Source organism: Macrobrachium rosenbergii, chromosome 24 (assembly GCF_040412425.1).
Source record: "Macrobrachium rosenbergii isolate ZJJX-2024 chromosome 24, ASM4041242v1, whole genome shotgun sequence".
Classification (NCBI taxonomy): domain Eukaryota; kingdom Metazoa; phylum Arthropoda; class Malacostraca; order Decapoda; family Palaemonidae; genus Macrobrachium; species Macrobrachium rosenbergii.
The window spans coordinates 32,381,615-32,394,854 of record NC_089764.1 but is presented as its reverse complement, the minus strand read 5'-3'; the positions used below and the strand labels follow the sequence as shown (position 1 = coordinate 32,394,854).

The 13,240-nt window shown below is 38.5% G+C and overlaps 1 long non-coding RNA gene and 2 other non-coding genes across 3 annotated transcripts in view; all 3 read right to left on the bottom strand.

Annotated features, from left to right (window-relative positions):
- Window positions 1-13,240, bottom strand: part of LOC136851993 (uncharacterized) — a 31,108-nt gene that overhangs the window by 12,917 nt on the left and 4,951 nt on the right. The window contains exons 2-3 of the long non-coding RNA XR_010857038.1: window positions 11,698-11,819; window positions 9,263-9,369 (exon numbers count right to left, since the gene is read on the bottom strand). This is a non-coding gene — a long non-coding RNA (uncharacterized lncRNA). The remainder of the gene's footprint in view (window positions 1-9,262; window positions 9,370-11,697; window positions 11,820-13,240) is intronic.
- On the bottom strand, window positions 1,006-1,123 carry LOC136852051 (5S ribosomal RNA). The gene has a single exon (XR_010857071.1). It is a non-coding gene; the product is annotated as a 5S ribosomal RNA (ribosomal RNA).
- LOC136852046 (U6 spliceosomal RNA) lies at window positions 2,707-2,813 on the bottom strand. The gene has a single exon (XR_010857067.1). It is a non-coding gene; the product is annotated as a U6 spliceosomal RNA (small nuclear RNA).

Here is a 13,240-nt window from a genome sequence, read left to right as displayed (position 1 = left end):
AGTACAGATGAGCTTTACAGGGAGCCTCGCTGTTCTTGAGGTCGTGAAAATATCCACAAGATGGCGACCCCAAAATTTCCAAAAATCTTGGCAAACCTCCTGATGAAGGGTCCATTCCTTCGGCAGGAGTTGATGGCGCCAACAGAGCAGGTCTGCTCGAACATTTTCGACCTCTGCCACAAAACTTGTGAGAATCGAAATGTTGCGAGCATAGGCTCAAAGAATAATCTCTCTTGCAAGGCTGAACAGGGAACAAGTATTGTCCGAGTTTGCTAGAACTACACGATTGCAAACTTGGACCTCGAAGAATTGGCGAGCTAAAAGATAGCCGCCAAATCTTTGAAGTCGATGTGCCAGGACACCTGTTCCTCTCTCCAGGTTCCTAACACTTTCTCTCCCTCAGTGTTGCCCCCAACCTGTTGACGACCCGTCGGAAAAACAACACTAGGTTGGGGTTCAGAAGCTTGAGGAGATCCCTTTCTGCACATTCCGTTGGATCGAGCCACCACCACAGATCCTCTTTATAAGGAAGAATTCTCAATTCCTCTTTCAAGTCTTCCTTGCTTTGTCAGTTCTCCAACAAAAAGAACTGAAGAGGCCTGAGATGCAGACTCCCCAGAAAACAAACTTCTCCAGCGATGAAATGGTCCCCAGCAGACTCATTCCTTCCTTCACCTAGCATGTTTCCTTTTCCAAGAAGGCCGAAACTTTTTCGTACATAGAAGTTGCCGTTCTTGCGACGGAGACGCTAAAAAGCCGCTGAATAGAGCTGAATTCCCAGACACAATGGACAGTGAGGGGATCAGCTGCGACTTCTCCACAGACCAGAAGTCCCAGGGACTTCACGAGTTGCAGAGTCAACTGAAGGTCCTCCAGATACCTTCGCTTCGACGACGCTCGAATCAACCAGTCGTCCAAGTAGAGTGAGATCCTGACGTGCGACAGATGCAACTGCATCGCAACGTTTTTCATGAGACGTGTAAACACCCTCGGAGCAAAATGTGACGCCAACAGCATCTGGGTTCCCAGGCGGTCAACCATCCAAGTACTGACCAGACCCAACGTTGCTTAACTTCGCTGATCGGACGAGAAGCGGTGTTTTCAACGTGGTATGGCCGTTGTGCAGAGTCCAAAGCAGAGAGCCCTGAACTGGTACGTCAAGTCCCTTCAAGACAACCTGAGATACTTCACCGAACGTGGATGAATTGGGGCGTGAAGATAAGTATCTTGGAGATCCAAAGATACCATCCTGGGACCAAGGGATGAAGGGCTCCTAGTATTGACTGCAAGAGGTCTCCATCTTGAACTTTTCCTTCCGGACCAAGTTGTTCGACCTGTTGACGTCCAAGACGGGTCTCCAGCCTACTGAAAGTTTCGGGACCAGAAACAATCAAGTAAAATGCCCGGGGAACACTGAGTCCAAGATCTGTTCCACTGCTCTCCGCTCGAACATCTGTTCGAGCAGGTCAAACAATTTTCTGTTTGACAGGAAGGCAGTTGGGAAAAAAAAAAAAAAAAGAGACAGGAAGGGAATCAAGTAACCTCTCTCTAACAGTAGGAGGGACCAAACGTCTGCCCCTCACTCTTTCCAGGCTTGTGCAAAATGAAGCCTGGTTGCAAAGGGAGTCTGGAGATGAAGGGAGTCACTTGACTACCTCTCTTGGAAGTGACATTCCTACGGGGAAAAAAACTCTTTCTCGTGGTGCGGGTCTGTGACCAAGACTTCCCATGGAAGCCCCTTTGTTATGCAAACATTTAGCTTCGTTTAGTATCTGAGATCGGTGCAAGCGTTATGAAGGAGATGCAGTTTGAATGTCGATAACTTTAGTTTTGAGAAAAACGATATTTTTGCTTCTCTGTATTTATTTGCTTGCCGTTACACAGTTTGATGTTTTTATGACATAATGAAAAGCCAAAAATAGACCTGCAAAGTAATATAACTTCGCTAAATGAAGCTAAATGAAGCGAGTGTCAAAACACGGCTGAGGTTGGCCAGCGTGACGTTTTACTTCAGTCAGCTCTGAGCTCTGAGCTGCTACTGACTGACTGCCACTGACTGCCCTGCGGCATTCCTGTCTTTTCGCTGATGCGTACTATGTCCACAGGGTTGCCACAAGAGATCGCATTAGATATTATTTCATAGCTAAAAGGAAATTACCACCGATATACTGACAATATCATTACATTATAATATAATGCATAATATAATATACCACTACAATTATATAATATTATTACAACAATCATAATATAATACAATTATGAAAAAGTAAGATTACACTATGAAAAATGTAATTTACTGATTTTGTTTTTTTATAACTTCTAACTGATGCGAACTTTTAAATAAAACTTTCTGAGAAGATAGTCAGGATATGTATGATGCCATATATAAAATATCCCAGAAAATTTTATTTCCGACAAGAGATCAAACGCCCTTAAGACAAAGACAACTGCGAAGGTGGAGAGAGAGGAGCCGAAGGTTGAAAAGTCTCAGGAAACAGATCCTTAAGAAAAAGCCAGAGTCTGATAATCAGAGGAAGAAGAAGACGAAAGAAGTTTCTCTTCATACAAAGGCTGTGACGAAAGAGGATGTTCTTCCGCAGCTGGAGGGTCTTGAGTGAGTGGTGAAAGTAGTTCCGATTCGCCGATACAGCGGGAACACCGCGAACGAAGAAGTCGTCAACTAGAGTACGTATAGTAAACACAAAAAATGTGGAACGCTTCACGATTAGCGTTGTCATCACTTGCGCAAGAGCCATGCTAATCTTCTCTGTATCGTTCCAATTTAGTATATGTACTGCCGAAGCAAGTACTGGCTAAATTAAGAAGGACATCAGATGTTGAAGAGGGTAGTTGTGCGACATGATGAACAACTGGAGCGGTGTCAACACAAGACTTGAAGCTATACGGCAAGAGAGCGCGGGGCGTCATGACCAACGTGACGTGCGAGAGGCTCCGTGGCAAGTACACAGAAGAGAGCACTGTGGCGCACGAAGCGTCATGGCAGCGCAGCACGCCGAGAGTCAAGGTGAGGAGCGCGTGAAGCGTGAGAAGCGCACGAAGAGCAAGACGCGCACCTGGCGCGAGACAAGAGAAAAGGCCAACACCTCAACTCGGGGAAGACGAAAGAGAAGCCACTAAACACTCTCTCTAGACGACAGACGCTCTGTATCGTTCCCGAAGCGGGAGACGAAGGTGAAAGTCTGTACAAGACTCTTAACAGGCAGATACGAATCTTGAAAGGTTCATGAGAGCATCCAGCTGTTGTTGCAAACCCAACAAAATCTTACCGTTGGAGAAGCCACTCTCTCGGGAGAAGGGCTGAACCTGAGAGAAGGGAAAGGGGGCGAGAGACGTACACTTCCTTCCACAGGGGAAGAAGCTCTGAAAGCCCTTGCCTTAGCGCGACAGGGGTCGAGTAGAGTGATCATTCGAAAAACACTTTATTCTCTTCTGCAGAGGAATATCCACGCAACTTTCGGGGAAGAGTACAAACGTCAGAGGAAGAGGGCTGAAAGCACTGCGTCCTCTCCTCTAAGCTTCTCTTAAGAGGGCAAGAGTCCAACTGAGAGCTCCAAACCCTTGGCGGGGAGGACGTGTCGGAGGACGAGAAGCAATCCTTCAGGATGCGTGCCTGAGCACGATCCCTGGCAGCCTGGGTAGCGTCATCAGGACCTGCCGAAGGGACGCCAGATCGGTGGGAAGCCCCGTAACCCTCATGCGGCTTTCGACATGCCCCCTCCCTGGTCCTGGGAGTTCGACAGAGGTCCAGGCCTAGAGGCATTATAGGGCCGATCTGACGCCCCCTCCACAACACTACAAGGGCACTAGCACTAACACTATGCGTTTGAATTGCATTCACTTTAGTTTCAAGAGCACTACATTGACTCCACAGAGAGCCAGGGAATTACACTCTGCAGCAACAAACTACAGGGTTAGTAATAAATTTACTACAGGGTTACTAGTAGGAGAAAACCCTGACTGTCCAACTAAGGATGCACTCTAGGAGGAAGATTTCCTCAGCCTATCACGCTCCAATTTAAGCATATAGGCTTCATATTTCTTCCACTCACCCTCAGACAATCCCAACACATTCATTACCGATTATCATAGAGCATTGAACACCCTTACATATCATACATAAAGAGTGAGGAACTATCAAAGTCTTCGATAGCCTCACCTTACATTCACCCAAGCTACAGACTCGATAGCTAGAGGTAAGACATCTTAATTATAAGAAAAGTCAAAAGCAAAATCAAAAACGGTCCACAAAGAGCGTATGCCAAGTCACAGATCCAGTCGAATACCAAAAAACAACCAAAATACCAAAGTGACAACAAAATTCGAAATCCAAAAGGCGGAGGAACTGACAACAGGTGTTGACAGTCCGGCGACAGAGAAAATCTGAATAGAAAATGGGAATGGTTCCTGATACCCGCCTCCCAGCGGCGGGAATGGGTACTAACCACCTGACCGGCCACTGCGTGTGCCGCGAAATTTGAAATTCTGTCGGACCTTCGGAGAATACAGCTATATATATATCTGGCAGGTAAGTCTCATGAACAAAATGTTGATTTCAGGCCCAGAGCAAAAGCTCTGTTCTTGCAAGTGATTCACAGTTACCTAATGAGTTGAATGAATCAAGATACTTAAAATACCTTAAGCCAGTTAGAAGAAAGGTCTGTGATGAATCTCTCATGATGAGAATTCCTTTGCACTTCTGGAGAAAAGGACAAAAGTACAAAGGAATATGATGGCAGAAGTGACCAGTTAAGTTTCCTGGATTAACTTTCATTCTCAAAACAAATATGCCTAATATGAGTGGCCAAGGGTTTACATTTTCTCAAAAACAAATGTTGGTTGTACTCATACTTTATCTAATCATCCAGGATGAATCTTTTGGTGACCAGCTGAAGGACTTAAGAGAAAGTCCTGCCTACTTTCACTTGGAAGTAAAATGACAAGTTGAATGAATAAGCACTTCAGTCTGATATTTCAAAATAAAACAACAGTGGCATGCTTGAAGAATTCCAACGTAGATCTCATGCAAAAACTTTTGACAGCGCCATGCAATATCTCCTCCAACACCAACTATAATCAAGAACTTATTTGTCAAACTCAGATAAAAAGTAACAACACAAAAATAAACCATAAAATGCAAGAGTTTTAGGGCACATGCTCCAGAAACAAATGATCTTTGAAACAGTTCACAATTTGCACAACTAACCTCTCCTGCTTTGTGGAGTCCAGCGGTGTGAATGAGGTTCACCCAAGTCCCCTCCCCATAACGCTTTCATGCCTGAACCACTAACAGAGCTGTAGCCATCTTCCCATGTCACCCTTTTCAGCATTTTAGCACACAATCTGTGCCCTCCTTTATGAAAAGGCATTTTTTAAACAGGGAGACAAAAACACACTAATGAGACACAAATAAAACCACCAGAAGTATCACTTGTATGATTCAAAGGAAAAGGCTGTCAACAACACAGTCCACAAATCTGTTAAATTACTAATTCTCACTAGAAAGCATCTACAAAATAACATTATGGTATGAGAAAACAATGTACATTACACATCCCATGAAATACAATACAGACATTTGCCTCAAAACATTACCCAACACAATAAGCATGCTTACAAATAAATCTTTTTCAAAATCAATAAAAAAATATTTTTTTTTGTTACAAATGAAATATGGACAAAATGACCTGTCCTGACATTTTTATTGCATTACAACTCCTGGAAAAAAAAGAAGAAAAAGGCATACCCTGCAAAGCCAAGAGGCATACTCTGAATACTTTCAAAAGAAGAAATTATAAATAATTGTTTATGATATATGTAAGCAGTTAATGAAGATCAACTGTTAAAATTTCATCAGTGCCCATTTACTGGGACAAACTGAGACATTCAGTGCATAATTCAAATTACAGTAGGAAGAATATGAAAAATTAACATTTTGAATTCTTACATACAAGATTGCATATATGTGTGGAAATGTGTTCCTGTTGAAATTTAGTATACATTGTGTTGAAAAACTGGAAGGTTCAACTGGGCACACCATAAGGTACATAAAAACATTTTCAAAGTCTGGCAATGAAAATTCCTTTATTCAACTAAAACTGGTGAAGCCTCAATATCGACTGTTTTGTTTTTGATCAGGTGCATGGTGAGGTCAAACAGCTACCACAGTTTTGCATCCTAAAAAAACAAAGTTTAATATTCAGTCTCAAAATCAAAACTAAATAAGCTGATGCAAGTTAGTTATATTATGATTATTAATTATTATAATTAAATTAATTATTATTATTATTATTATTATTATTATTCAATGATAAACCAATGAGTAATAAGGAACTTGAAAGTCCTGACCCCAGGGCATTGACTGAAAGTCAAATGTTTCCAAAGAGTAAAACATTTGAGAGGAATTACAGAAAGAGGATATCAGTTATCAGGAAATGGGAAAAAATGATAATAACATAAGCAATGCAACAAAGAAATTTAATTAGTGAAATACAACACACGATTTGTTTTAGCACTCTCCCATAATAGCTTCACTTAAACTTTTGAAGTTCTAATTGCACAACATCCTCAGGGAAACTGTTCCACAGTCCAACGGTGTGAAAGGTTTTGATGGATGGAAAACCTTCAGCTAATGATTTCATGCTGGACCACTAAATCAAAGTCTTAGCCATCTAATATTGTTCTTACCCTGAAAAGGGCCATTACACTTTTAAAACCTTTTGACAGCACACAAATTTCATTTCTGAAGATTCTGACACAGAATTTCATTTTTCATGCACACCAGGTCAAAATCAGTCTCATTTGCCAAAAGGGGAAATCTCTTTTAATGGTTACTGAAACTGAATTCCACAGTCTAGGAAGGAGAAATTAAATTACTGTCACTGAGGCTAAAATGCAAACAGGGTATTGCTGAATAAAAATACAGGACAAGAGTATATAGTAATGTTGTCAGCATACCATAACCCCTATCCAATAAAGAACAAATCATCTTTCCACATTAAAACTGGACCATGTTATAATAGAGTAAAAATTTATTTCAGTGGTGACTAGAGAATTTCTGTTTCATTAGAACAGCCTGGTTGAAATGCAGTAAGAAATAATGGAGAAAAAAGTCAAGTCTCAGAGAACATACCATAAGAAAATAGTGGACTTTAACTGAACCGGTTTGAAGTTATGTAAAAGGCCTTTAGGATTGGAATACAGAATTTAGGCCAAAGGCCAAGCGCTGGGACCTATGAGATCATTCAGTGCTGAAAGGGAAATTGACAGTAGGAAGGTTTGAAAGGTGTAACAGGAGGAAAACCTCACAGTTGCACTATGGAACAATTGTTAGAGAGGGTGGACAGTAAGATGGAAGAAAGAGATTATGAATACAGGTGGAATGAAAGAGTAATAGGAATGAAAGGGGTTGCAGCTAGGGGCTGAAGGGATGCTGCAAAGAACCTTACAGTAATGGCAGTAATGGCCCTGAAACACGGGAACCAATGCGGTGCACTGCAATCTCCTACGGGAACCAACTAGAAAGCAGACATTTAATTACTCACAGGACAAGGCTACTAATGCATGCAAACTGCTACTAAGGACTACTAACAAAGCTCAGTAACACCAGCCATTAGAGAAGCCTGTGAAATAACATTATGATACAATGGACTTGTCAGAATTTTTTAAGCCATGATGGAAAAATTGATCTTCCTAAAATTAATCCCCTAAGTGAAAAGCCAATGCAAAGTGGAGTCTTCTAGAACAGAATTCAATGTATTTTAATCAATAATATATGCGAGATTCAATCGTTTTGAAGAATATACTATGAATAGATTTAATCATTTTAATCAGTTTGAATAAGACAAGATTAAATATCATTTTGAAGAATATACATTATTACACTATGAACAAGACCAGATTTAATAATTTTGAATAACATACTATGAATACGTGGAGACTAAGTAAGCTATCAAAGACTCAAAAAGTGACAATGATGTGAAGGGAAGATGATACTTGCAACTTTCGTACCTACCAAATACATATTCAGGAAACAAACAGGCGACCTATCGACCTAACATGAGACAAGTACTGACCAACATCATTTTCATCCCGCAAACAAGATCTCAATTTGCACTCCTGCTTCTAGCAAAAGCCCTGCAAACTCTTGGGATATTCCAACACTGGCAATGAAAAGTGAGACAGATATTCCAACACTGGGAATGAAAAGTGAGACAATACCCAAATATCAATGCCTCTCATATCACACTCCCCACCAAAAGGACGATTTTGAAAACAAGTATTAAAGAACTCCAAACAGTCATCACAAAAGAACAACAGACTGGCTAGAACCATAAACAGCCAATGTACACCAGGGAAGCAAATATATACTCTCATTCAGCTACAAGAACTTGAAAACACTCTCAAAAACTATCTTACACTCCTCTAAACCACAAACTGTATGTGGTGAATACAAAAAAATAAAATTAGACCTCAGAATTTTAAATAACAAAATGAGAACACTCTGATATCTGATTACAAACAAAAATACAACTGGACAGTTTTTACATAGGTACTGAATTCACACACTCAGCAGGGTTGATCATCCAAAATGTGTGAGCTCAAACCCACCAATGAACATAAAATTTTTTAGCAGCAGCTTTTATAGGTCAGGACACATTCTTCATACACACCAATAATCATACACTGTAATGCCTTTCATGTACTTCCATGCAATGCAATCCAGTTGCACCAATCTATACCAATCAGGACTGAAAAGTCCTCACAACTCATGAAACCTCAGAAGTTCTTCCAAGCAATATTGGTGAGTCAGCATCGCTGTTGTGTTGCCAATGGTTCAAGCAGGAATAAACTCAGAACACCTTAGCAGTCAATACAAATATAACATTATGTTTAAATACACACAGGAGGCAGAAAAACTGATATACAGTAATGTATTTGCTTAGTACCAGTGCAGTACTTGTAGGAAGAGTGGTCATATCAATGACAGCAGTGTAAACACTAATATTATTACTGTAGTTCAATTCAGTGAGCTTCTAAACCAAAAACACTGAGATACTCAACTCCTATGTAGCCATACCAATTCAAAATATGTACTTCAAAATACTTCAACATATTTACATGTTTATTTTTGTTCTTACGCTGTGTTACCAGGTGACCTAAAGCACATACAAGCTGTGCCCACCAACACTAAGGCCTGTAAACAACACCCAAAAACAAAAGCATTGAAATTATGACTTACGTGATATTAACTCTAAACCTGTCACATGATTTCACATCACAAGAGCCTCAAATGGTGTACAGGGCAGCCTCAAATATCCATGTGGCACTCTTCAATATTCTTTTGATCTGAGGAGATAAAAACATCATTCAGAACTTCATCATGACATTCATCAACACATATACATAATTTAAGAATAACAATCAATTTAAGAATAGGTTAATCAACTGAAGTATTCATACCATTACAATCAATCACTGTATGTCTAAATTATCTCAGGTTAAAAATTTTTTGCAGTGTCATATAAGTTGCTACAGTATTCTGTGGACCTCGTCTGCATCAAGAGATTCCAACAGAACTATTCTCGAATACCACAAGCCACATGGACAGTAGTGCAGTAGAAAACTCAGATGCAGAAACATAAAATTACATAACACCTCAAGTTAATGGATCCCTAAACTTAGCAGACTTCATCTGTATTTACCAGTTGATATATTATGATTATTTTTTGTTATGTTACTGAATTTCAAATGTTACAAATTTTCACATACGCATAAATGAACTCTTAAAGCCCTTTTTGATTCAACTTTCCATCAACTGAACAATACCAAGGACAAAATACAAAAGAAGGCACATAAAGTTTACCAACACACCTATTTAGCAGCTTAAATGCCTTAGGTTAGGAACTGTGTGGAGTTACATCAAGAGATTCCAACAGAACTAAGATCTCTGGAAAATACTAAAAATTTTACCAGCTGATATTATAGGGTTTTTGTTACTTTTCAAAAGGATAAATTTTTTACTTATCAGAAAGACAGACCACCAAAGTGTCTGTTAAAATTGAGATGTTACTATTAGGTCCTAATGAATAAGAACCAGGGACTGGAACATTCCAATGAGCTCAGATTACAACCTGAAGGATTAGTCATTTATTAAAGATACCAGATTACAACAAAATTTTGGGACCTGCCACAACAAGGAACTTCCACAACAAACACACTGTTTCATGCACTACATTTAAACCTGTCTGGGGATACAAGTGACAAGTACCATAAGTACTGGACCAGTGAGGAACACAACTATGGGACCCTTCCTCTCATTTCTGAAAGGAAAATATCACGTCAAAATGAAGTTCACCAAACATGTCACCAAAGCAGAAAAACCAGTGACACCTTAAAACATATACAAGGTCCTACAAACTCTCTATTTCTACCTGAGTGTCTAGTTAGATCAGAATACCCAAGCGGCGTGAATAATTGATATTTGAGTAAAAACCTCCCCAGCTGAGATATTTCTGGATTTGTACAGGTCTACAGATACAGTATACCAAAAAATGAATTAAACCACTCAGCTTGGCAAAAGACTGAAGCTGTACAATATCTTCGAACTGGTCCGAAACTTCTCATTACAGATACAAAGTAGTTCACTGTATATCTTACCAAATTACAACTTAATAAATACCAAAAGGATGGAGATTCTAATGCATTCCATACAATCAAAGTTAATGTTCTTCTCCTACCACAAGGAAAAGGACAAGAAGCTTAATGGATAAGTTGTAAAAACTCTTAGGCCTCAAGACACACAACTGTAACATGAAAACACAAAAAATCCATGATAAATACAGAACATAATTTTCCTGTGGAATGACCAGAAAAGCTAGAAGTTCCAAAGCACTGGCTAAAGCCTGACTTGTACATGGAGGTCACAGAACTGGATGTGCATTCAGTCAAACCTCTCTAAGGAGCTGCTCACAGGAATATCTATGGAACAGTGGTGAATTTGTTCTGGATAAACTGACCTCAAGTTGAAGGTGATGGGTCACTGACTAAATAGAAGGCCTTCAATTCCACTCACATGAAAACTCTGGGCTGTATGAGTAACTGGATCACTGCCAAAACCTAATAACAGTGCTCACTAACACTAGCCATCAGAAATTTTAAGATAACTACTGTAGATGCAGCGGATTTCTCAAGATTTACTAAACTTGAGACAGCAACACCCAAATAATTCCTTAAACCAAGACAGTAACACCTAAATACCATGTAAAATTAATAAATGCATAAATAAAAAGACTAAAATATTACGGGCTCTTCTGGGACAGAATAAAAAACCAGCTCACCTTAAAATAGTTCCCTTAAACCAAGACAGCCATGGGGCTCTGCTAAAAACCTTGGGCCCAAGAAATAACAATGAACATGGAAAAGGCTTGCTGACTAAAAGATTGTTATTTAACATATCTGATATTAAATAACTAAATACCCACAAATAGCCCTCCCTGGATAATGGATGGGTCAGGTCACCCTCAAATACCTCGGACACCTCTAAGGGAATACCCCACAGGTGATACGGCACCTGATATTTTACAGGTGTTTATGGCATTGTTCCGCACAAGTTACGTCTACGCGACGCTTTAAGATAAGTCTAAATGAAATAACGACGTAACAGGCGAGACTTACGATCGTTATATGACGAAATAAGACGACAGAGGCGGAGAAATAACTCGGTTATCACGAAGGGACAGGTTCCAACACGTGGCGGCCATTGGTGTGTTTACAGTCTGACGTGAGCGATAACGAGCCTAAAATAAAAACGTAAAAAAATATGTGAAATCGTAATATAATTTATGAAATGTCATTGAATTATGTTCATTAAAATACTATAATTATATATCATTATATTTAAGATTCATATTCTACATCATATGCGTGGTATTATATTTCAGATTCGTATTCTTCGTAATTCCCATTATTCTCGTGTTTGAATTATTTTCGCAAGTATTTTAAATGTATTTAATACTATACTTAATATTTATGTTCAATATCACATTCAACATATGTTTAAAAGTTATTATCTTCGCAATTAACTTTATGCTTGCCTGATCTACGAAATTTACGGGGCCTGCGCTGTTTAGTTATTTTTATTATTTATTGACAGCTGAAATAACTAAAAAAAAAAAAAACAAAAAGAACAAATAATACTAACTGATAGCTTTGCTTGTTTGCATAAACATTCAACCTTCGATTTTACGTAAATAACGACGAATTTCAACTATTTGATATAAGATATAGATTAAAAAACCTATTCTGTTTTCTCTGGTCCTAAATATTATTCTTTGTTTTCAATAAAATTGCCCAAAAAAATTAGTTTTAAAAAGATTGTTAAGCAACTATTCTACTTTTGGCTTCGAACAGTATATAACTATTGTCTAAGCTTTGACTGATTACTAAAAAATATATTTAAATAGGTTACGAAATAAAAGAAAAAAAGTTTATTTATATTTTTATTTCTGCAAAAAGCTATCATTGTTGAAGTATTTTGATTAAAACTAAGAAATAAAAAAGGTATTTTCCTATGAATGTCTGGTAAAACAAACAGACAGATGAACTTTGAAACCTGACGCAGATTTTAAAGTAAAACATGACGAATCGTTTTATCGATCATTAAATAGGCAATGCAGGATTGCTAACTGAATTAGTTAATTATTCATAAGTAATAAGTTAATATAAAGTTAGATTTGACCTCAAACTTAGATACTTTTGGGGATGATTTCTCGAGTCGTCCTATAAAACTTTATCTTGACATCATTTAGGGAATGAAATTTATGAATGAATGACGTCACTGCCCTGAAGATTACGTAACCGGTTACCATGGTAACCGAGGTTCTTAGGCGAATTTTAAAACAAAGTCTATTAGTTTTAATGGTAAAACTTATATAATAAAAGTTATATTTATATAGCACTAGATTAAAATAAGTTATTTTTCTTATCAATTTATAAAAATGTATGTTTAAATACCGAATTTATCAATAAAAATATAAATTTATGAGATCGCTACTCACGCCGTATGGTTATACTGCTAAATTGTCGTCTGGTCAGTTCGAAAAGAAGGCAGAAATTGGCAACTTTCACTCAAATTTACTACAATTTGCGTTCGATAAGTAGGTTATTTTAGCGATTTACATGATTAACAAAGTTTTTTTGCTAAATATTGAGTATTTAT